The sequence below is a fragment of the Eumetopias jubatus genome, unplaced genomic scaffold, assembly GCF_037043125.1.
Source record: "Eumetopias jubatus isolate StellerSeaLion01/CBP00866 unplaced genomic scaffold, mEumJub1_p1.0 scaffold_14, whole genome shotgun sequence".
Lineage (NCBI taxonomy): Eukaryota > Metazoa > Chordata > Mammalia > Carnivora > Otariidae > Eumetopias > Eumetopias jubatus.
In genome coordinates, this window is record NW_028274820.1 from 20,782,968 (window position 1) to 20,805,394 (window position 22,427).

Consider the following 22,427-nt stretch of genomic DNA (forward strand, 5'->3'; position numbering starts at 1 on the left):
TCATATATTCCAACATCCATCTAGCTTCCCCCCCCAAAAAAAAGCTTTTAATAAAATAAGATGAAGTGCCAAAAGATGTGTGTGTTCAATAGCAGGACACGAAGTGAGTAGAGTAGAAGTAATAAAAATAAAATAAAATTTTAAAAAACTCAGTCCCTGCCACACCGAGGAATTGCTAACTCTGGATAGCAGAGCCTACTTGGATTCGGAGTCCAACAGAGCTCAAGTCCTAAATTCAGGTTCTGCCTTGATTCACTTAAGTTTTAACTGCTCTGGACTTTGATTGCCTCATTCAGACTTGAGGGTGATGATACCAGTTCATCGTGTTATTGTGAAGATTAAACCATGTCATCCCAGTGGTTTTTATTAACAGTTTGTTGTGTTGTTTTGTTTTATAAGTAATCTCTCCTCCCAGTGTGGGGCTCAGACTCACAATCCTGAGATTCGGAGTCACGCTCTACCGAGTGAGCCAGCCAGGCACCCCTGCCCGCTGGTTATTTGTTACTTTTTAAGGTACTAACTTAATCCAGAGCAAACAGCAAATTATGGTATATGAAGATCAGTGATCATTTAGTGGAGTAAAGAACAATCACAGATTAGTTAATAAAATAGATTCTAGAAATAAAAGAATTCCAATTCATTTCTGTTATTCACTGGACAAATTCTGTCACATACTTTTTTTTTTAAGATTTTATTTATTTATTTGCCAGAGAGAGAGAGAGAGTATGAGCGGGGCGGTGGAGGGGGCAGAGGCAGAGGAAGAAGCAGAATCCCCACTGAGCAGGGAGCCCGATACAGGGCTCTATCCCAGGACCCAGAGATCATGACTTGAGCCGAAGGCAGATGTCCAAACGACTGAGCTACCCAGGTGCCCAAAAAGGAATATATTTTAAGGGATCCCTTCCTGAAATCTACCCCCTAGAGACTCACCCAGAGGCATGCTCACTGTGGACTGACATTAGCTGGTTTGGCTGTACAGAACTCCTAGGTTCTGGTCGGAAACAGTTGCCACTGTAGAACGTTGTAGAAGGATGAGGTGGAGAGGACTGCTTTTCCCCCATAACCTCGCTACCAGGTGATAGTGAATTTTCCCGTCAGACTGAAGGCTTCCATAGATACAGCATTGATCAAACAAACGTGTATCTACTAGTGGGAAGAAAACAATTGACTTAACCTACTCGGTAAACGTGATGAAGTCCCGGGCGCCTGGGTGGCTCAGTTGGTTAAGCGACTGCCTTCGGCTCAGCTCATGATCCTGGAGTCACGGGATCGAGTCCCACATCGGGCTCCCTGCTCGGCAGGGAGTCTGCTTCTCCCTCTGACCCTCTTCCCTCTCATGCTCTCTATCTCTCATTCTCTCTCTCTCTCAAATAAATAAATAAAATCTTTAAAAAAAAAAAAAAAAAACGTGATGAAGTCCCAGCCTCCCCTCCTTGGAGGTATCCCAGCCATACCTATAGAAAAGGTTCCCTCGAGGCAGCTATAAGAATATTCCAAACACAGGACTCTATTTCCCCAAATCAGCACCATGCTGTCATCAACCCTTCTAATTCACTGGCTGCACAAGGCAGCCTCTGGTGCAGTCCCTAAGGGTGAAGGGACAGGCCTCGCTGGATTCAAACGCCCTGTTTACTCAAGGGTGGGATATCTCGAAAGGTCTTTGGCCAGGGCACATATCTTGAATACCTCTAATGTCACCAAAAAGAATCCATTTCTAGCATTCCTTATACTAAGTCACAAGTTTCACCAAACAGAAGCCCATTTTTTTTTGTTCAGAGTGTTGATCAAAATATGGATAGTGAAAGGATTTAAAGTAGCCAGCCACTTTGGGGGATTTTGTGGTGGATTTGTTGTTGTTGTTTTTTTTAATTTTTATTAAGTTTTTTATTTCAATTCCAGTATAGTTAAAAAACCTGTTATATTAGTTTCAGGTGTGCAATATGGTGATTCGGCAATTCTGTACATTACTCAGTGCTCATCCTGATAAGTGTACTCTTTAATCCCCATCACCTACTTTGCCTGCCCCCCCAGGTGGGCCTCCCCTTAAAGCAGCCACTTTTGGAGTATGACCTCCCAGATTAATACCGGTTGCCCAATCTGGACTTTGTATTTTTTTTCCTTTTTTTTTTTAAGATTTTATTTATTTTTTGGGGGGGAGAGCGATTGAGAGAACGAGTTGGGGGGAGGGGCAGAGGGAGAAGCAGAGTCCCTGAGGAGCAAGGACCCTGACGTGGGACTTGACCCCAGGATCCTGGGATCATGACCTAAGCCAAAGGCAGACGCTTAACCAACTGAGCCACCAGGGCGCCCCTGGACTTTGTATTCTTGATAGCATGTGAGCTGATCACCCCTAGAGGTAAAGCCCAGACTCTGGCTTATTCACAATAGAACACCAGTCAGACTCAAATACTTTTTTTCTCTTTTATTTATTTTTACTCAAGTACTTTAAATTATAGACATTGTAACCAAGTTCCATTTCTCCCTCCTATTCAAAAGGTATTCAGTGGCGGGCAGGGGGGCTGGATTATATCCAAAGTGACCATAAAATCCTGGATTGTTTGGGAAAGTTGCCCTGGGACCGGCACATCCATTTCACACCACCTTTTACTTTCAGAGGTGTCCTGTTGGATAATAAAGTATATGGTTACTCTATAGACAATGCTGTAGCACAGAACAAAAAGAACACACCCAGGAGAACTGGGTTTGAATCCTGTCTCTACCAGTTCCCAGTAGGCAGGCCTTAGGCAAATTGCCTCACCCTGATAAATTTTACATTCCTCATTTGTAAACCAAGAGTGCTTGCCCTGCCCTCCCTCCCTAGTCATTTTTTAAGGGAGGTACCAGTTACGCCACGGACGTGAATAAACTTTGTGGAGAGAACAGCACTAACAAGGTTAGGGTCCTGTCCCTAAACCCAACTTTGGTTTATGCTTTGATTTGACTCTGGCTTGGGAGCAAACTAGCTTTAGAATATAGGTGACAGGGGCACCTAGGTGGCGCAGTCGGCTAAGCTTTCGGCTCAGGATGTGATCTCAAAGTGGTGAGATCGAGCCCCGCGTTGGCTCCCTGCTCAGTTCGGAGTCTGCTTGAGACTTTCTCTGTGGCCCTGCTCTCTCTCGGCCCCTCGCCCCATCTGCTTTCCCGTTTGGGCATGCACTCTCTCTCTCTGTCTCTCAAATAAATCTTTCGACTGTAGATCATGTCAGCTCTTTCACTTGTCTTCCTATAGAATGGAGAGACCCCATGGGTAGCCCTGTTTCTGCAGGGAAGTAAAAGCCCTCCGCTTCTTGCTTGGGGATTTACTTTTCCCTTTAATTCCATCAGAAAAGAGAGCATGAGCCTTACAAGTACAACCGTAAGCCTTTCCTTTGCCTTAAAGTGCATTAATGTAAACATTTTCTAGTAAAGATTCAACTTACCCTTCTTTATATGAGTAGAACTCTTTTGAGAGTTTGAGAAGACCTAACTAGTGAGAGCTAAAGGTGAAAGCCCCACCTGAGTATCCTGCCTCCTTGATGCCAGGACAGAACAAAGTTTCCATGGCAACAGTCACAACTGAGGTGAGGATGGGGCAGGACCCCCGGCAGAAGTATATTGTTTTGCATAATAACGTAGTTTTATTTTTTTCAAAGTGAAAATTGCTTTTCTTTATTATTATAAAAGTAATACATTGTAAAAACTGCCCAAATTTTGAGAAATATAAGAAAGTAAATATTTTGGTGTAAAACTTGACCATCGTTTTTCTGCATATATGTGTTTGTCTATGTGTTATACATGTGTATCTATATGCATATATCTTTTATTTAAAGAGAATAAAAATGGAATCCTATTATAGACATTATTTTGAAATCTGCCTTCCCCCCCCCCATTTAAAATTGTTGAGGACACATTTCAGTAAGTATAGTTCTACATCATCATTTTTATAGCTTCCTAGCATTCCACGGAGTAGCAGGGTCAGAAATTTACTTACCCAGGGCCTGATTACTTGTTATTTAGGTTTGCGTAGGGGCACAGGATCTACCCCTTTTGCTGTAATTTTTTTAAAAATCAATACAAGATACCTACTCTCAAAAAAAAAGGGTATGTACTCTTAATGTACCCATGTGCACATACACATGCACACACTTTTCAAAATTCCTCCAGGGGGAGGTTTCATTTATGGATTAGTTTGTCTTCTTTGCATTTGGGTGGAAAGAGTCCGGACAGCTGAAGTGTAGACCAGGAAGAGCTAGTCGACAACAGGGCAAAGGGCAGCTCGGCTGGGAGCGGAAAGCCAGGCTACAGCATTGCAAACCGCCTAGAGTAGGGTCACTTACTTGCGCAGTCACCTCCTTGTACATGGGAGCCCGGGTCTGGTCGTTCAGGACGCAGGGCTGCTGCTGGGAGCTTCTGTCATTCGGTAGCCCTTCAGTGACGAAAGGGCCTCAGCGCTGGAGTACTCTTTCCGAAAAGAAAGACTCGCGTACATGTGCAGGTGTCTCCATGTGGCGCGTCCCATGTCGGTATCCTGAACTCTGCGGCTGAGTGAAGCTCCTTGGGAACCCGGCCAGGAGCCCTCGACGAGCTCTGAGCCCCACAGGGCATCCACGGGAGCACCCATCGGGCTGTCACTGACATGCAGCTTCCACTTAGCGCATCCAGGCACCAGGTTCAGCAAATTAACACCCTGAGAAGCACTAGGGAGGCAGGCCCTGCCAGGAAACAGAAGTGACCCCGGAGTGTGGGAGATTAGAAGTGAACAGCAGAGGGTGGGAAGCGGGGGCCCCGTCTGTGCTGGGCACATCGCCCTGCACACTTTCTCAGTGTTTGCAAACTGCGGGCACTGCCTGTGATGGTGGGGCAGTCAGCTTCATGAGTCCTGGCCAACGTTTTACACGCGGGAGACGAGAACGTTGTCAGCGTGGTTCTTACTTAGTGACGATAAATATCTTTTTTTTAATTTTTTTTTATTTATTTGAAAGAGAGAGAGTGAGCACAAGCAGTGGGAGGGTCAGAGGGAGAGGGAGAAGCAGGCTTCCCACTGAGCAGGGAGCCTGACGTGGGGCTCGATCCCAGGACCCTGGGATCATGACCTGAGCCCGAAGGCAGAGCTCAACCGACTGAGCCACCCAGGTGCCCCATGAAGAGAAATACTATCTTTTGGAATTTTGGTCACATCATGTGGTCACACTAGGGCCCAGGGTAAAATTTATGACTTCCGGTGGATCGGGGTCAGGAAGCTGGAAGGCGACAGGTGTAGGGCTCTGAAGTCATCACCATTTTACAGCGAGGTTACAACAGAATGCCCTGAATGGTGATCTTGAGTTACCACCAAAAAAAAAAAAAAAAAAGATCAAACAATGTTCAAAGTCTTCCATTTAAGAAGACAAAGTACAGTGGGATGATCTTTTGGAAAGATTCCTGTTATAAAGTGCCTCCAATTTTTTTTTGAAGATTTAGTGTTTTAAATTTTAAGTGGGAAGCCTTTCTACCTTCTCCCTACCTTGAATCACAAACATAACTTTTAAAAACACCAAATTTGAGGGGCACCTGGGTGGCTCAGTCAGTTAAAGGCCTTCAGCTCAAGTCATGATCCCAGGGTCCTGCTCAGTGGGGAGCCTGCTTCTCCCTTTCCTTCTGCCCCTCCCCCCTGCTCCTGCACACGCACTCTATCTCTCCCTCACACTCTCTCTCGCTCGCTGGCTCATGCATTCTCTCTCTCGAATAAATAAAATCTTTAAAAAAAAAACAAAACACCAAATTTGACTGGAGGGGAGGAAAGAGAAATCTAAAAAAATAGCAAAATAAAATATTGTACTTTAAAATAGTTGATTAAAAGAAAATTAAACCACCAGATCTGAGACATATTTAATGTGAAGGTAATCACCTTCCAGAGGTATACCTAGTGAGGTATACATGTATCTTTATGGCGTACATTACGAGGAATTCAGTCGTTCATTCAAAACGCGTATTAAAAACCCACAGCAAGGCTTTTGTGCTGGGCTAGGCGAGAGCCTTCAAGATAAAGGAGGCTCGGAACTGGCCCTCAAGGAACCTACAGTCCAGTGGTCCGATTCCAGTCAACCCACATATAAAGCCACTTTGCAAATTGTGGTGCAGTAGGGCTTACTTAGGCTGGCTGAAATTGATACTCTCCTGAAAACCCCAGAGTATGTGGCCTCCGTGTGGGTACCACTGGCCTCGTGGCTTTGGTCATGAGTCCACATCACCAAGGATTAAGCCAAAAGCCAGTGCCAGGTAAGATCAGGAAGGCTGGCTCAGCCCCTGTGAATCCAGGCAGAGGTGAAGAGCACTGAGCTGGGCCGCAGGTCCTGACCTGAAGGTGTGCAGGGAACATCAGAGACGAGGACCCAAGGGGTGAAGCCAAATCCGTGGCCACAGCTGCTGACACGCTTGCCTTTCTGTCTCCTGACACCTCAGGCCTCTGTCCTTTTTTTTTGGCTCCATCCTTTTCTTGAACAGCTTTCCACGTGTCCGGGCCATGTTTTGAAGACTTTACTAGTCCTTCACCTGCTTCCTCCTGTGTGTATGGACTCTGAGGCAGCTCCCTCACTAGGGGGAGGCCCGACTCCCAGACTGTGGGTCCAGGGCCCCAGCTCTGTCTCCCCCGATGCCATCCTCCTCCAGGGGCTGGATGTACTGTGCTCACCTGCCTTCCCAAAACCACCGTATCTGTCGACAGAGCACTATTTGTCTGGTCTATGGTAGAACCCCTTTGTGGAGCGCACCAGTACTAACTACAAGTTTCTGCTAATATTCTATAGCCCGCTCTTAGCCCACTTTCACTAATTTGATAGTACAGATTGGGTGGTCATGCCTCAAGGATTTTCAGAAGTTGCTAATTTTAAATAGCCTACCCTGTCTTTCCTAAATATGCCAGTGCTTGTCGAACCATGTGTTCCACTTCTGGTTTTAAAAAAGCGGTCTCTGCTCAGAGGAGTCACAAGTTATGTGGAAGTACTCTACTCGCTTTGTATCTTGTAAGCAAATGAGTTTTCCTGTCCAGGCTGTTCTCATTTACCTAGGCCCTGTATTCTTTTCAGGCAGCATGGATGCAAATGTCCTGTGGTCACCAAAACAACCTCAAATAAACCAGTGAGAGGTACCACCTGTGCAGTCCTCCGACCACAGAGCCTCTGCAGTCAAGAGGAGCTTGTGCGTTTGATTAGTCCTCACCAGCTAGGCTGCTTTAGTCACTTTGAACATAAAGTCCACCTTGACCCCCAGCTCCTCTGGCTTCTATGTTTTCTTGTTGTGTTTTCGGGGAGAAAGGAAGGGAAGAGGTAGATTCATAAGGCAGTGGCCAAACACTGTAGAACTCTAATCTTCACCTCTGGACCATCTCCCCACTGCCCTTCACATTCGGCATCACTGGTCATGGCCCTGAGAACTTGGGGCCCCAACAAATGTCCTCGTTCCCCCCCTACAAACCCTGTGGCCATCTGCAGGAAGTCGCTACCATGTCCCCTCAGAGGGAGTGCCCCAAACCTGCAATAAACTTACTTACAGTATATCACGCAATAGTGATATCATCTTCTATCAAGCTGTGAGCATGTCCACTCGGCACAGACAAGGAACACGACAGGGGGACCCTCCATTTGATCCAATATTTTCAGTGGCCTATGCTGCAAAAGAACTCAACAGAAGCATAGCTCTGAAATACACCCATGAAGAAGACATCCACCAAACCGTGTGCTAAGCCAAATCCCTCCTACATGCAAAACAGTACACCTTGGAAATGCAGACTCCATCATAATGTTCAGCTTGGCAGGCCTGCTGGGACACTCTGCTCAGGCTTCTCCTCAGACGAGGATTAGGGCAAGAGCCAGGGTTAGCACGCCGGTGAACTAATCAAATCAAAGGACAGGGTGCAAACAGGCTGGAGGTGGGGGCTTCCCATTGACATAGGAGCTCTGCTGTCCACGTGTCGGAAGCTCACAGGTGTGAAGAACCTTCTGTGTTAGGGAGTTGCAATCTGAACTACTACCGAAAAGCCATGAAGACAATTCTGAGAAAAATCTAGAGACGATGTGCTCTTACAATACAACCACTTTGGTGGCCTTTTTGGTTCAATCATTATGTGTTCTGGGATCATGGCCGAGGCAAGCAAGAAAGGCTGGATGAGGAATTAGGAGACCCTGCGCAGCGTATTATTTGCAGTGTGGCCTTGGACATAATTTGTGGCCTCTCCAGAATCTCAGTGTACTTGTCTGAAAATGGGAATGATAAAGCCCACCACTTTTAAAGTGCTTTGCGAACAGAAAACACCACGCCAGCCCAGCACGCGAGTCATCGCTCTCTCACTCACAGGCCTCAGCTCCTCAGCCTCAGCTTTGTTCCTTTGTTGCTTGGGCCCTGCCCATTCAGGATGTTTCTGAGGGTCAAATAATATAATGTGCATGAAGGGGACACGTAAACCATGGTGTTCTATGTGAAGGGCACGCCTCGCGCAAGTTCTGGGGTCACTTTATGGAGTCAGTTGCCAACCCAGAGGCCAGGGCTGGTTCAAGACTCACTTTGCCTTACCTGATCCTTCTCTCCGGTGGCGGCCCCTCCCTCGTCCTCCCCTCCCCCACCCCAGCCTTCTTCCTCCCCAGCTCCTTCCTTTGTCTTGGATGCTTTCAGTTGCCTTTGCTCTTCTCTCTTGATCTGTCAGGCAACTGCTGTGTTTCGCTCCAGGGGGGCTCCATTTCAGATCGCAGCGAAACCATTTCTATATATAGTTTGTAATAAAATGTGGGTTCCTTTGGGAGGAAAGGGGCAGCCAGCAGGTGGGCTCATGTCCACCACCATTGTACTGCTGATCCCTGGAACCAGAGGAACAACATTTACTCTCCAGAATAAATACGAATATGGCCTAAGTCACAGTGGCTTTTCCCAACAACCTGTTACTACTTACTCATTACTTTTCCCTAACCCTCTGGAGTGGGGAAGTGGCAACATTTGATTCTTCAGATCAAAGGTCGGTGATAGATAAATAGTGTAGACCAAGAAAGAACTCACTGAAAATTTAAGCCAACAGGCATTCACTTGGGCAGTTAGAATTGGAATCGAGGAGACACAGATTCTGGTAGAAACCTGGACCATGTTATGTTCTAAGGAAGACAAAGAGGGGGCAGGGCTAGGCGTGCAGTTCTCATTCAGGTCCTTTATGCAAAAGAGGGATTGAAACTAGGCTAGCTGGGATTGGTCGGCTTAACATACCAATAAGGGACTGAACTGTGTTAATTGCATGGGCTCTTTCTGAAATGAAGAGTGAGGATGATTCAGGTGTCAAGATGAGGAGGAAGTTAAGTCCCGCCTGAGGGCTTACAGCTGGTTGAAAGATTTTTTTAAAAAGTTCGTGTCTCCTGCGATAAGGACGTGCAAATATTCCTCCTCCCCTGATGGCCTCCCGACCCCGTTTTAAAGAGACTGTCTTAGCTAGGCTTGCTTGAAATCTTTGATAGATTGATAGATGATAGATAGATAGATAGATAGATAGATAGATAGATAGATAGATAATGGGAGGAGGGCTTGAGCCCACTCAGCAATTTAAAATTTCTCACTCTTACATCTACACCCCAGTTCTCTTGGAATTCAGTTTCTCAAATCCTCAGGTAACTCTTAACATTTTATCCGGTTAATTGTTTTGATCCTAACCTGAGATGGTGCTTAGCGCATTCTGGAAAAAAAATGGAAAACCTGGTTAAATAAGCGATGTAAACATTCTTTTTTATTTTTCCAGATAAAAATACTTTATTCACTGTCACCAAAAGAACACCACAGAGTGCAGTCCTGGATAAAGGAGAAAGCTTGACCCCAGCAACCCTAAACCCAAAGGGGACAAGGAAACCTTTCTCGGGACCAGGACAGAAACAGCCCAGGGACATGGCCCCCTCTGTCTGCTTCCTGTGAGGCTCGGTGATCTCACTGCATGGAGCAGGGAGCTTGGAAGTCCCTTTCCTGTGTCTTGAAATCTCCGTTCAGCACGCCCTTTTTTCTCCTCTGGGATTTGCCAACTTCCAAATCCCAGGGCTTCTGCAGTCACCCCCAGATGTGCGCCAAGGTCTCGGCATTTGCACGATCTCTTAAGTCAATCTCAAAGTAAAAGATGCTTCGAGGAAGCACCCGGTTCCTTCTGCTAATAACGGCAGTTTGTCATGTGACACCTGCCCCTCCCCCCCACTGATTCTCTCCGAAAACCCCCCACCCACCCCACCAATAAACTAGGTTGACGTCTGTCCTTTATCTGCCAACATCTCCATTTCCTTCAAGGTGGTAATCTTTTGCTTTTGTTATTTAAGTTCTGCTTTATTCTTAATTGTTCCCCAATTGCTTTGGGGCTTGCATAAACAGTTAACAAAAACACGGCGCACGAGGCAGCCGTTTCGCTTTCTGTGCTTGTTGTTCTTGGCACTGGGTCAGTTCTATGAACTTCTGGTGTCCAACTGGTAGGACCTGAAACTCTGTGTTTAACAAGTGCCTGTAGTCAAAACAGTTGGCGTGTGCAAGCTCGGCTAGCTGGTGCTCCTGCAGCTGGTCAGTCGTGGGTCCCGGACCCTGCAGAGCACCGGATCTCGTTGCTCTGGTTCAGGGTTGGGCTTTTGTTGTTTAGTTGTTTTTTTGTTTTTGTTTTTTTCCTTTTTTTTTTTGTGATGGCATCCGTGCTAATGTGGATCTCTTCAGGTTCCAAAAGTACAACATGTTTACAGTCGTCGTACAATCAGATTAAGTTGGCAGCCTGAGTCTCTGTGTAAGTGGTTTTAGTTTACATTTCTTCTTCTAGCAGGATGTTTTGCATAATTTTGCTGATCCTGGGTTATTTATAGACTTTTCTGAAGAAACGGGGATGCATGAGCGTTTTCTGTTCTGACTGGGGAAAGTGAAATCCGCGTCTGCAGGGAGGGAAATGGTCATGACTGTGCATCAGGAGGGTTATTTTAGCTCCTGAAAATTAATGTCTCCTCGAGGTCACTTGATAACATTCCGGAGCGTCCCGTCCAGCCACTGACATCGGATACCCTGAGGATTGTGTTAGGGCCGGTTGTTTTCCTGTGGTCGGTCAGAAATGGAGTAAAATGAAAGTCATGATGCCATTTCCTCCAGGGCGCTCTGGGAGGGTGGATGCAGTGATTGGGTATTGTTTCAAACGGCCAGAATGGGTTTGCGGTGGCTGATCTGTCCCACCCGCGGGAGCCGCGTTCTCTGGCTACCGCAGGCCGCCCAGAAGCCGCTTGGCGGGACCCACCGAGAGCCGGGGGGAGGGGCAGAGGAAGGCCGGCCGCTGGAAAGTCGGTGGCTATCAAAGTTTGTCCTCCTCTACATGTCAGTGATCCTCGGGTGTTTAGAACGTTAAAAAGAAATCATCGACCTCAGGGTGGCATACCGGCTAATGCATTTATCCGTTTGATCCTCTGGCCTGGGGCTAGCAACTTCGGGTGGTACCTTTCGGGGTGGGTGGGTACAGGAATGAGGAGGAAATCTGGGCACGCTTGAAATCACTAAGCCGGAATGAACACTCCATGAAAGGGCTTCCCATAATATTTACTAGAACAGTTGGCTAAAAATTGCTCTGCTTTGCCCACTGAATGGCTGCGTAATTAAATCACCCCTTGCTAGTGTACCTTGAGCACCTCCCATCTCTCTGTTGGCGGCTCCCAGGATTTGCATGGGTAAGTAGCACGTTCTCCAGCATAATGAGCGCGGAGTCCCAGCCTAATGGTCCAGGAGAACGTTGTAAATGAGACACTTCATTGTGCCTCAGGTTAAATATTTTTAAACCAAACACATCGGAAGGGAGGGAGAAAACAGTAAGCATCTTTTGGGCCGCGTGAAAGGCCTTCTAAGTGGGGAGTCGGCCCTGCTGCAGGTCCTTGGGTCCCTCGCAGACAGGTCCACACCTCGTCTCTCACCTCCCACCATCAGCGACTCTCACACGCAAATGAAAATGGATGGTTGAGACGGAAATTTCCAAGGTAGTAAATGTGGCATCGTTGTAACCGCTGAGTGCTGCCAAGAGCAGATTTCTTTTTCTCCTCCATGTTTCTCTCATCCGTAGGAAAGTGGGGCTTTGTTGGTGGTGCTTTGGTTTGGTTTGGTTTTATTTTGTTGGCCCCCTCTCACCTTGCAGAGAATAATGATGAGGCTGTCTTGCTTCCGGTCTCTTAACTTAGAGCATGCCCTCTGCTTCCTCACAGTAGCCCCGCTGAGCTGGTGAAGGACAAGGTAAGCCCTTGGGTCCCAGCAGAAAGAGGCTGAAGATGGGTCCTGGCTTGCACAGCAGGGCCAGCGAGCTAGGAGGCAGGCCTGGACATTTTTCCGTCAGACCTCCGCCTCCTCATTGCCCATCCAGACTCCGGGACTGCACTGCAGATGTGAGGAGACCCTTTGTTCTCCTGTGATTCTCATCTGCCCCCAAGGACGAGGTCCCTACAACACTTCCCTCTTCCTCCTGTATGGAGGTTGAGATAGGATTTGAGGCTCATCTTTTGAGGGGGTCGGGGGTGTGTGTTGGTTTGTGTGCATTTCAGCTAGTGGTGATTATGGGGGCCCCCACTCCGCCATGTAAATAACCTCCTGGCCAGAGTGAATGAAGAGACATGAACGGAACCGATAGGCTTTTCTGATGGAGTTGGAGAGGGATGGCGGTGAATACCACAAGTTTTCCCAGTCCTGAGACTTTTGCATTTGAATTGGCCAGTCCCGCCCACCCTGGGGTCCTTGAGAAAGTGAAGGCACAGCCCTTTGCCAGCCTCCCAGAGCACGTCGCCCCTCCCAGGCCCTCCAGACATCTGCCTGCCAACACCTTTCAAATACCCTCCTTCCTTGCTTTGATCCCGGCCACCAGCCTGAGAGCTGTGGTTGGATTGATAATTGATTGGTGTGTCCAGGCCCCTTAGCAGCAGTAAGCATTTGTGGGTCCATCTGGGGGTCCTCTCCTGGCCCCCAGGGAGTGGTTCTGCTGGGCCCCACACTCATTGGGAAGCTCAGGGTCTGGCAGGGTCCTGGAGGCTGCTGGAGGGCCGAGGCATCCAAGCAAACTTGGAGATTGGGTGGATTCCCAATTCCCAATACCAAAGGCAACATTGGTCCAGAAGATCTGAGTTCAGTTGTCAAACCTATGAGAGTTTGCTGGTGGCTGCTTCACTCTGCTACTAGCCCACTCATCCCCAAGGTCTTATCCTTTTCTGGAATAACAGCAATGACATGTAAATTAGGCGGAACCCCCAAGGGTAGGAGGCCAAACCAGAAAGGTAGCTGATGGAAGGAGTTGGTTACTCCTCGGCTGTGGCTTGGTCACCCTGTTTCGTCCCAGACGCTTGTGCACCTGTAGGCTACCTCAGCCTCAGGCCTCCAGGGAGGGCAGGATTTGCTAGTCTTCAAGGACCAGTAGACCGCTACCGTCATCAAAGTGGCACGCCTCAGACTAAGGAGGAACATACACTTGATCCACAGCGTGTCAGAGGTTAGGCGTCCCTGTCCTCCGTCCTCCATCCTATACTCTTTCTCTCCAGTCTGGTGAGTGGGGAGGGTATTTAGGTACATCAATTGCATGAATTTGCTAGGCCTATTATAACAAAATACCACAGACTGGGTGGCTTAAACCACAGAAATTTATTTTTTCACGTTGTGGAGGCTGGAAGTCCCAAGATCAAGGTGCCGGCAGACTTGGCTTCTCCGGAGGCCTCCCTCCTTTGGCTTGAGGATGGCTGTCTTTCTTGCTGTCTCTTCCTCAGATTGTCCCTCTTCTTATCAAAGGACTCCAGTCATACTGGAGTAGAGCCCACCCTAACTGGCCTCATTTTTAACTTAATCACCTCTTTAAAGACCTTATCTGCCCATTCAGTCACATTCCGAGGTACTGGGGATTGGGACTTCAGCATAGGAATTTGGGGGCAACATAATTCAGCCCATAACACCACTTGACTCCTCCTGGTCCCACCTCAGCTCCATTCCTTAGCAGCGTCAGGAACACTGCAGTAACCGGCATGATGTAGAGGTTCATCTGTGGCTTGTTCCTGTGCGTGTGAGTGTAGAGAATCAGGCACCATCTCTCTGTGTGGGTGCATAGTCAAAGGGAACACAATGAGAAAAAGACAAAATATGTTCAAAGGCACAAGAAGTCGTCACCGGTGGCTGTGAAAGTCTGAGTAAGCTTTCATGTGTCCTGTGATGATTTTTAGATGATTTCAGCAGCCCACCTGTCTTGAGGGAGGCTGTTGTAGGGGTGGGTTGAGCAAGGGTCGCTCGCAGACCATTGGGCCCCAAAAGTCATCTGACAGAAAGTGTTACCTTCCCTTCTGGGCCTCTTCCTCCCGGTGCCTTTCTGGGCAGACTCCCTGATCTGTGAATAGTTTCATTGGCATGATCCTCCCAGTGTCTTGCCAACAATTATGTATATATATTTAAATCTGCCCTCAGTGTTCATTCCCTCTGGAAGTTGGGAAGCCAGCCTTACATGGACCAGGAGAGGAAAATTTAGCCAGTTATGTCTCCCATTTCAATGGCTGCTCTTTTCCCAGGGGCCTGTGGTTGGCCATTCATCTCCTTCCCTCTTCCCTTGCTGTGGGACATCTTTGACCCGGAGATGCTAGGGGCCAGCAGGTTGCCCTCTGACGGCCCTTTGCAAAAAATTTCCCCTAAGATCATTTCTCGATCAAGAACATTTGTTCCCTAAGAAGGTGCCCACCCTCAGCCAAGACGAGAGCAGGGTTCCCCGGGGCTCCACCTTGAGAATGGCAGAGACAAAAGCCTGGTGTTCTTGGAAACTGCCACTCCATTCAGAAACCCAAGAGTAAGTTGTGGTCAAGCCACAGTGGAGCTAAGAGCAGCCCCCCCAGCCCTTCACTACCTGGTGGGTTCTTGCTGCAGATGACTCAGGTTCTGGTCTCGGCAGCAGGGCCATGGAGAGACAGTGTGTTCCTGCAGGCTGGTGGGAGGATCCATTGCCCTTTGCAAGCCAGCCTGGATTCCGGTCTGAGACGAGGGGGAAGGTGATTGCTGCCAGGAGGGGAGGTCAGGAGTCGGCTCCCTTGTAGCAGTCCAGCTGCTCTGTACTGAGAGGCCTGCCTGGCCGGCTGAATGCTGCCACTGGTTCTTCCTAGGCATAACAGCCGGTTTCTGCCAATGGAGGCGGGATCTGGGTTATTTATAACGGTAATGATCATAAACTGTTCTTTTATGTTTGCATAGCCTGACCCAACTTTTAAGCCTCTTTTACGTGCCTGATCTCGTTGACTCCTCCTTATAGCCCTGGAAGGGCAGGTATTGTTAAGCCCAGAGCATGGAAATTCTGGAAGGAGAGCCAGGGTTGAGACTCCATCTCCTGGACGCCAATGCTCCTTCTCTTGATTCTAGCTGCCTACTCTCTGTATCTGGTTGCCAATAAGAAGGTAGTTTGGCAATTGGAAAACCAGGTGGTTGGGTTTTTGGGTTTTTTTTTTTATTGTATTTCTTGTCAGCTATAAAAGCAACATTTGATTGCTCAATGTGTGCAATGCCCTGCTCGAAGACCTTTACGCCTAATCTTTACCACTGCTGGTAAGAGGACGGCTGTTGTTAGCCCCGTTTGTCAGTTGCCCATGAGATCCTTACGAGGGAAGATGAAGAAATGTGGCTAAGTGACACACCTGCCCTAAATGGCCAAGAGCGCTGTTCGCCGGTCACGGTCGCTCTGGGGGATGTATATATACAGTTGCACGTTACAAGTAAGGGTTTGGAAGAAGAATGGTATTGGTGGCAGGCTTATCCACTGTGCAGGTGGCAGATTGGGGAGGGAGAATAGGTACACGAATGGGTCAGGGTCCAAAACGATTTCAGCGGCCAGAACAGTAGACTAAATCCAACCAGATGACATTTTTAAAGGGTACCTGTGGATACTCGGCTTGGCAGGAAAATGGGTGAAATAAGACTTAGGGGTGATACAGTTATCAAAAATAAAAAATCTAGGTTGGATCTCTGGCTGCGTGACTAGGAAGATAATGTCCAGGATAGACAGCTAGGAGCTGCTCAGACCCCATCTGTAATGTTCTCTCTTCTGACCTCCACAGCTAATGAAGGACAGATAGTAGAGCCAAAGAGGACCCGGAGATGAGAATAGTGAAAATGATGTTTCGGGAGGTATGGTTTAAAAAGACATCTGGGGTGTTTAGCCTGGAGACAGATTTCAAGGAGCAAATATTTGGCAAGGTGTCCCATGGACGGGAAGTAAGACTGGGTCAAGATGACCCCCGTAGAGCAGAAATGGGATTAACGTGCGGCATTGCAAAGCAGCTCAAGTAGGGAAGGACGCTCCAACAGCCAATGAAAACGCCATGCTGTCTCACCTGGTGCGCACTTGCAAGGCGCCATCCACACTGGGGCCTGCAGGGGAGAAGCCAGGCTGGGCAGCCCCACGGCCAGAGTGCTGGGGACCCGACAGCAGCCCCAAGAAGGGACCGGCAGGGATTAGCGGAGAGTGATTACCTGTGCGGCTGGCTGCTTCTTCTTGCCTCTTGGGCATCTGTTACTCTGTCCCAACTTCAAGGTCTAAGACCTGGGTGCCTTTGGTGGCAATGATGATTCCATCCTGGGAATGGAGATCCCTCTGATGGAAATGATGATTGTATCAGAGATGAGGGGCTGGCAGAGGGGAACTGTGCCTCAGTGCCTGGTGTGTATGTGTTTGTGTGTGCGCGTGCGCACGTGTGCATCTGTGATACTGTTTAACATAGATTCACACTTCTTCATGGACCTGAATTGGCCTTGTTTGAGAACTACTATCTTGGAGTGCCTGTGAGCTGTCTCCTCCTGGCCACCTTAATTCTCTTAACTTAAAAATTACCTCCTTTAGGGATGCCTGGGTGGCTCGGTTAAGCAACCAACTCTTGATTTTTGCTCTGGTCATGATCTCAGGGTCCTGGAATCGCGTCCCACGTCAGACTCCTCGCTCAGCGCAGAGTCTGCTTCTCCCTCTCCCTCTGCTCCTCTAAAATAAATAAATTAATTAATTTAAAAAAATTACCTCTTTAAAGTGATTCCAGGAAGGGTTTTGAAGGTAACTTTGAGTTATCCTGAAGCAGTTTGTTCACAGTGTTGCTATGAACATTTGTATACATGTTTTCCGTTCTTTTGGGTATATACCTTAGGGTAGAATTGTTGGATTCTGTGGTAATTCTATGTTTAATTTTTTGAGGAACTACCATACTGTTTCCTTTCTTTTTTTGTTGTTTTTGAGAGACAGAGCATGAGCACAAGGAGGCAGGAGCAGAGGCAGAGGGAGAGAGAGAATCTTAAGCAGGCTCCATGCCCAGTGCACAGCCTGATTCAGGGCTCGATCTCACGACCCTGAGATCATGACCTGAGCCAAAATCAAGATTCTGACGCTTAACTGACTAGGCCACCCAGGCACCCCCCAAACTGTTTTCCATAGAGGCTATACCATTTTACAGTCCCAGTGACAGCACCTAAGGGCTCCAGTTTTTCCACATCCTCGCCAACACTGGTCATTTTATGTTTTTGGTTGTTTTGGGTTATTTTTTACATATAGCCACCCCAGTAGGTGTGACGCTGTAGCTCATCGTGGTTTTGATTTGCTCCCTAGTGACTAATGATATTGAGCATCTTTTTATGTGCTTGGCCATATGTGTATCTCCTTTGGAGAAATATCTGTGTTCAAGTCCTTTGTCCATTTTTTAACTGGGCTGAACCTACCAGTTTTTGTATTTAGAATTAAGGTTCTAAACTTCCTGTTCCTCAGATGCTAGAGCAGTAGTAGTAAATATTGCATCTTTTTATCATAAACCACCTGTTTGCTAAGAACTCAGGCCACCAACTCATTCCCTGGGCACCTGAGGTAACAGGAGAGCACAGGGTGAAAGAGGCAGGGGAACGTGCTCCAGAAGGATCAAGGGGCTCTGGGAGAGTTGACCCGAGGAAGCTGTCACATCTCTTGTCCCCCAGACTGTCCTAGAACTCAGCAGGGACTAGGAAAGCTGTTCACATTTGTCTCTGGAAAGACTCTGGCTCCCAGGCCATGGAGCCTGCCCTTTCATCTGTGAAACATTGCAACATCCTGCAGGCCTCCTCTGAACAGTTTCCTGAGTGGGGGAAGTGTACCCATGGGCCCTTGACCTACTGGCCTAGGGTCCAGCAGAGAGGGCTTATAGGCTTACCCACTGTCTCCAGGCAAAGCTGCAAGTGACTGAGAATAGAGGGTCGCACGCTCCCTCCAGCAAACCTGGGTCAGGTGGGTGGCCGCCTCACACCCCCTCATCCCCACTGGCTCCATCCCAAAGAAATGGAATTGTGGAGACCAGTTCTGCTGTGACAACCAGCACAGTGCCCTCCCCATCAGAAATTGATGAATTCGCCTTCATTGTGGAAAGAAACTCTCTCTACAAGAGGGGAAAGGGAGCCAAGAACCCCAAGGCCTAAAGTCATATTCTCTTGAATTATTCTCCCTGGGAGACTCCCTTGAGCTGGCTTCGGTTATGCTGGGAAGCCACTGAAGGAATGGTCCCAACATGGGACAGTCTTGCAAAGACAGGTAGGCCCTGCTTCCCTTACATGGCATGGTTTGAGATGATACCGTCTCCCCCTGGGCTGAAAATTCTCCAGCTTGTAAAACTTTTGTCTCTTAGAAGTTTGTTTTCATTTCTCCTTATTAGAAGGCATATAAATCCTTAGCCCAGGACTGACTTAAGATTTATCAGGTAATAACCAGGTTTTACAAAGAAATGTTGGATGGAACACAGCAGAGATCTCAGTAAAAGATAAAATTGCCCAAAACACACTTTGCCACTGGATTTTTTTTTTTTATTGAGATGAAATTCGCCTAACAATTTTTTTCAAAGATGTATTTATTTATTTTAGAGAGAGAGAGCAGGGAGGAGGGGCAGAGGGAGAGAGAGTCTCAAGCTGACTCCCCACTGAGCGCAGAGCCCGGAGCTCTATCTCACGATCCTGAGATCACGACCTGAGCTGAAACCAAGAGCCAGAAGTTCAACCAACTGAGCCATCCTGGTGCCCCTCACCTAACACTTTTAAAGCATACAGTTCTGTGGTACTGAGTTCGTTCCCAGTGCTGGGTAACCATCACCTTTACCTAGTTCCAAAACTTTTTTTTTTTTTGAAGATTTTATTTATTTATTTGACAGAGAGAGAGCACAAGCAGGGGGAGTGGGAGAGGGAGAAGCAGGCTTCCCGCGGAGCAGGGAGCCCAACGCGGGGCTCGATCCCAGGACCCTGGGATCATGACCTGAGCCGAAGGCAGACGCCCAATGGCTGAGCCACCCAGGAGCCCCCAAAACATTTTCATCACCCCCAAAAGAGCGCTTGTACCCATTAAGTAGTCACTCCCCACTGCCTTCTTCCCCAGCCCACAGCAATCTCCGATCTGCTTTCTGTCTCTATGCTGGATATATCTTATCAGTGGAATCCTACAACACGTGGCCTTTTGTGGACCATTGGGTTTTTTTGGACCATCCTCCCCCCCCCCCAATCTCCTTGCCAAGCTCAAGGAATGAATTCCCTAAATAGCCAGAATGAATGAAAAGTCCCCACTGGAATTAGTAGTTAAAATGTCCCACAAAAGTATATTTCAATCTTTTATAATGATGTCTCTGCTCTCCAAAGCACAGTGCCAGGCCTTGCAGTGGACTCTGCCCGGCGTGCTGGACAGGCCCTGGGGGAAGGAGGAGCGGAAAGGCCTGAGCTCCCGCAGGCCGCCCGGACCAGGCCCAAGTGGACAGCGGCTCCAGGAGCCCGGTCCACAGTTTGCACGTGGTCATCAAGCTGGGGAATTGGGGTGGGGGGGATTGCAACAGCCCCCCCCCGCCCCCCGCTCCTCCGGCCCTTCCCAAACACCGACTGCTCAAATCAGCCCCCAGGGGAGCCCGCTGCCTCTGACCACACCTTGTATGTGCAGTTCAGGAAAACCCAAGTTCATCTGCCAAATTCAGGATACAGCCCTGTTCCGGGCTTTTCTTTCTGCCTTTCCCTAATCGCATCTGGGCGTGCTCTCTTAAAGGGGAAGTGGTGCGTTCTGACTGGCCAGGGCCCTCAGCCAGGAGCCAGGAAACGTCTCCCACGAGTCGCGTTGCCCAGCGTGTCACTGGCTCAGCCTCCTTATCCTAACGGCAAGGCTGTCTCCCCGGGATGTGTAAGTGTGAGCGCAGGGCACGTTTGCCACACAGGATGGCGTGGGGCTGGGCCCAGGTCACGGAAGAGAGAGCCTGGCAGGCGGAGCATGCTGTCACCCCACGATCCATTTAGCAAGTACGAGGTGTAGCATAGACAGCGCTCTCGGGCTGTGGGCTGGCGCCGGAGCTGAGACAGGGCTGAGGCGTGCAGTGGGGAGAGGAGCTGCCTCAGAAAGAGGTCAGGAGTAGGAGGCTGGGTTGGGGACCAGTCTATTTTGGACAGCCCTTATGGAGGCGCAAGCCTCGGGGCCCGGGTAGGAGTGGAGTGGAAAATTTTATAGCACACCTCTCCTAGCCACGGGAACCTCACCCACCCGTCACCCCCACTTCTCTGCATTTCTGCGCAGCTCCAGCGACACTTGAGGCTTATACCTCCACGGCCGTTGGTTTGGTCATTTTGATACGTAGTTTGCCTTAAGAAATAGTTCAGGTCTCTTGCCCTTGAACTTTGAAAATCACTTGACACTCGCGACTTGTGATTTTTTCCTTGTTGCCTACTTGTGGATGGTGCTCGGGCCGGGGTGTGCACATGGCGGGCCCTCCACCCCCTACCGCTGGCAGGCTGGCTGGCTCCCTAGGACGACTGGCGGTGTACCCAGCCTGGTTTCTAGCTTGGGTTTTGTTTCCTGTGTGCCCACGGAGATGAAGAGGGGAAAGCTTGCAGCGCTCGCGCACACAGTTACTAACTCAGTTGCCACAAGTGAGCGACTGCCGGTCGGAGGACAGACCCTGCCTGTATGTTAGACGCCCTTCTGCCCCAGGTTTATGTGCGCGTGGTGGCAGTGGCTGATCTCCGGTCAGGTAAAAAGGCTTTGTTTTCCCCGAAATAATTCAGACCTTCCTCTCCTAGAGAAGGGAGCACGAGGAAACAGAAGGGGGCCGGAGAGAGACAAAACAAATGTGTGTCTCTGTACGCACATATTGACAGGGTACAACCACACCCTATTGCGAGACAACTTCCTGTTTGCCACTGCCAACTGCCACTCCAAGGAGAACAGAAGTGGTTCCGTTATTAGTGGTTGCTGCAGGACCCCGGCAGCCTGTGGGGTGAGTGGTTCTGAGGCCGCCGCGAGCTTAGCAGCGAGCTGAGACTTTCCACCTTCTCTTGGAGGAGACTCTGGCCCAGCACTCTGGAAATTGGCGGTCAGGACAGAGAGAAATCGAGCCGCGGTGGCCTCTCCTTCCTCTCCCTGTGTTTTTTTCAACAGTGTGCTCCCAGAGGATTCTTGTCCATGGAATCGTTTTAATTCAGGGGCAGGGAGAAGGCAGGGAGCCACCCACTTAGTAAGGCTACTCCTGGTATTTTTTTTTTTTAATCTACATTTTCATGCGGATGGGGAACTTACAAAAAGTAAGTTGGCACTTATTACAATAAGTGAGTTGGTCGCTACCTCCTCTGTGTCGTCGAGCCTCCCAATACTCATTTCTTTGACACTGAACGCAGCGAGTGCCTATTAGGGCAGGACCCAGGGCTAAATGCCAGGGATAAGAGTGAACAAGACACCTGCCCTCGAGGTACATCCAATGACAGGATGCCTAGGCCAATCAGCCAGTGGTGACAGCATGTGATGTGTTCTGAGATAGGGCGCCTCAATGTGCTGGGGGACACCTCCCCCCTTACAACCCTATGACGTGGACAGTGTTGTCCCCATTTTATAGGTAAGGAAACTGGGGCTCCGGGGGGGTGGGGTTATGTTATCTGCCCAGTGACACAGCTAATGGGTGACAGAGCTGGGATTTGAGCCCAGATCTTTCTGATTCCAAGGACAGCAGTGTCTGGTCTGCATTTCCTGTGACTCCCAAAGCTGGTGCAGAGCATGAGAATCACCTCAGGACCTTTTTTTTTTTTTTTCTTAAGATGTTATTTATTTATTAGAGAGAGAGAGAGCGCGCGCGCACGAGCAGTGGGGAGGGGCAGAGGGGGAAGCAGACTCCCCGTCGAGCAGGGAGCCTGACGTGGGGCTCCATCCCAGGACCCCGAGATCATGACCTGAGCCAAAGGCAGATGCGTAACCGGCTGAGCCACCCAGGCATCCCACCTCAGGACCTTTTAAAAAAATATAGATTTGGGGGCCCTGGCCTTGCTGCACCAAGTGGTCTCTGAGGTAGAGGTTGGCCTGGGCACTTTCTGTACCTCGTGCAGCGGGATCCTCCGCCGCTCCCGTGGGGTGTGGACAGGGCAATCCCTGTGACGAAGACTCTATATGCACTTAGCCCAGGGCATCTGGGGAAAAGCTACTGATGTTGCCTCAAGACAGTATTGGG

At 48.9% G+C, this 22,427-nt stretch overlaps 1 protein-coding gene across 15 annotated transcripts in view; it reads left to right on the forward strand.

The window, feature by feature from the left end:
• The window catches only part of ATXN7L1 (ataxin 7 like 1), a 230,246-nt gene that overhangs the window by 149,613 nt on the left and 58,206 nt on the right, over window positions 1-22,427 (forward strand). The window contains exons 1-2 of one of the 15 annotated variants that reach the window (XM_088018538.1): window positions 20,016-20,122; window positions 21,013-21,209. The exons of 7 other annotated variants lie outside the window; for them this stretch is intronic. The gene's annotated coding sequence lies outside the window, so the exon portion shown is untranslated. 7 more of the 15 variants (XM_088018539.1, XM_028120728.2, XM_028120720.2 and 4 more) reach the window with 7 other exon arrangements.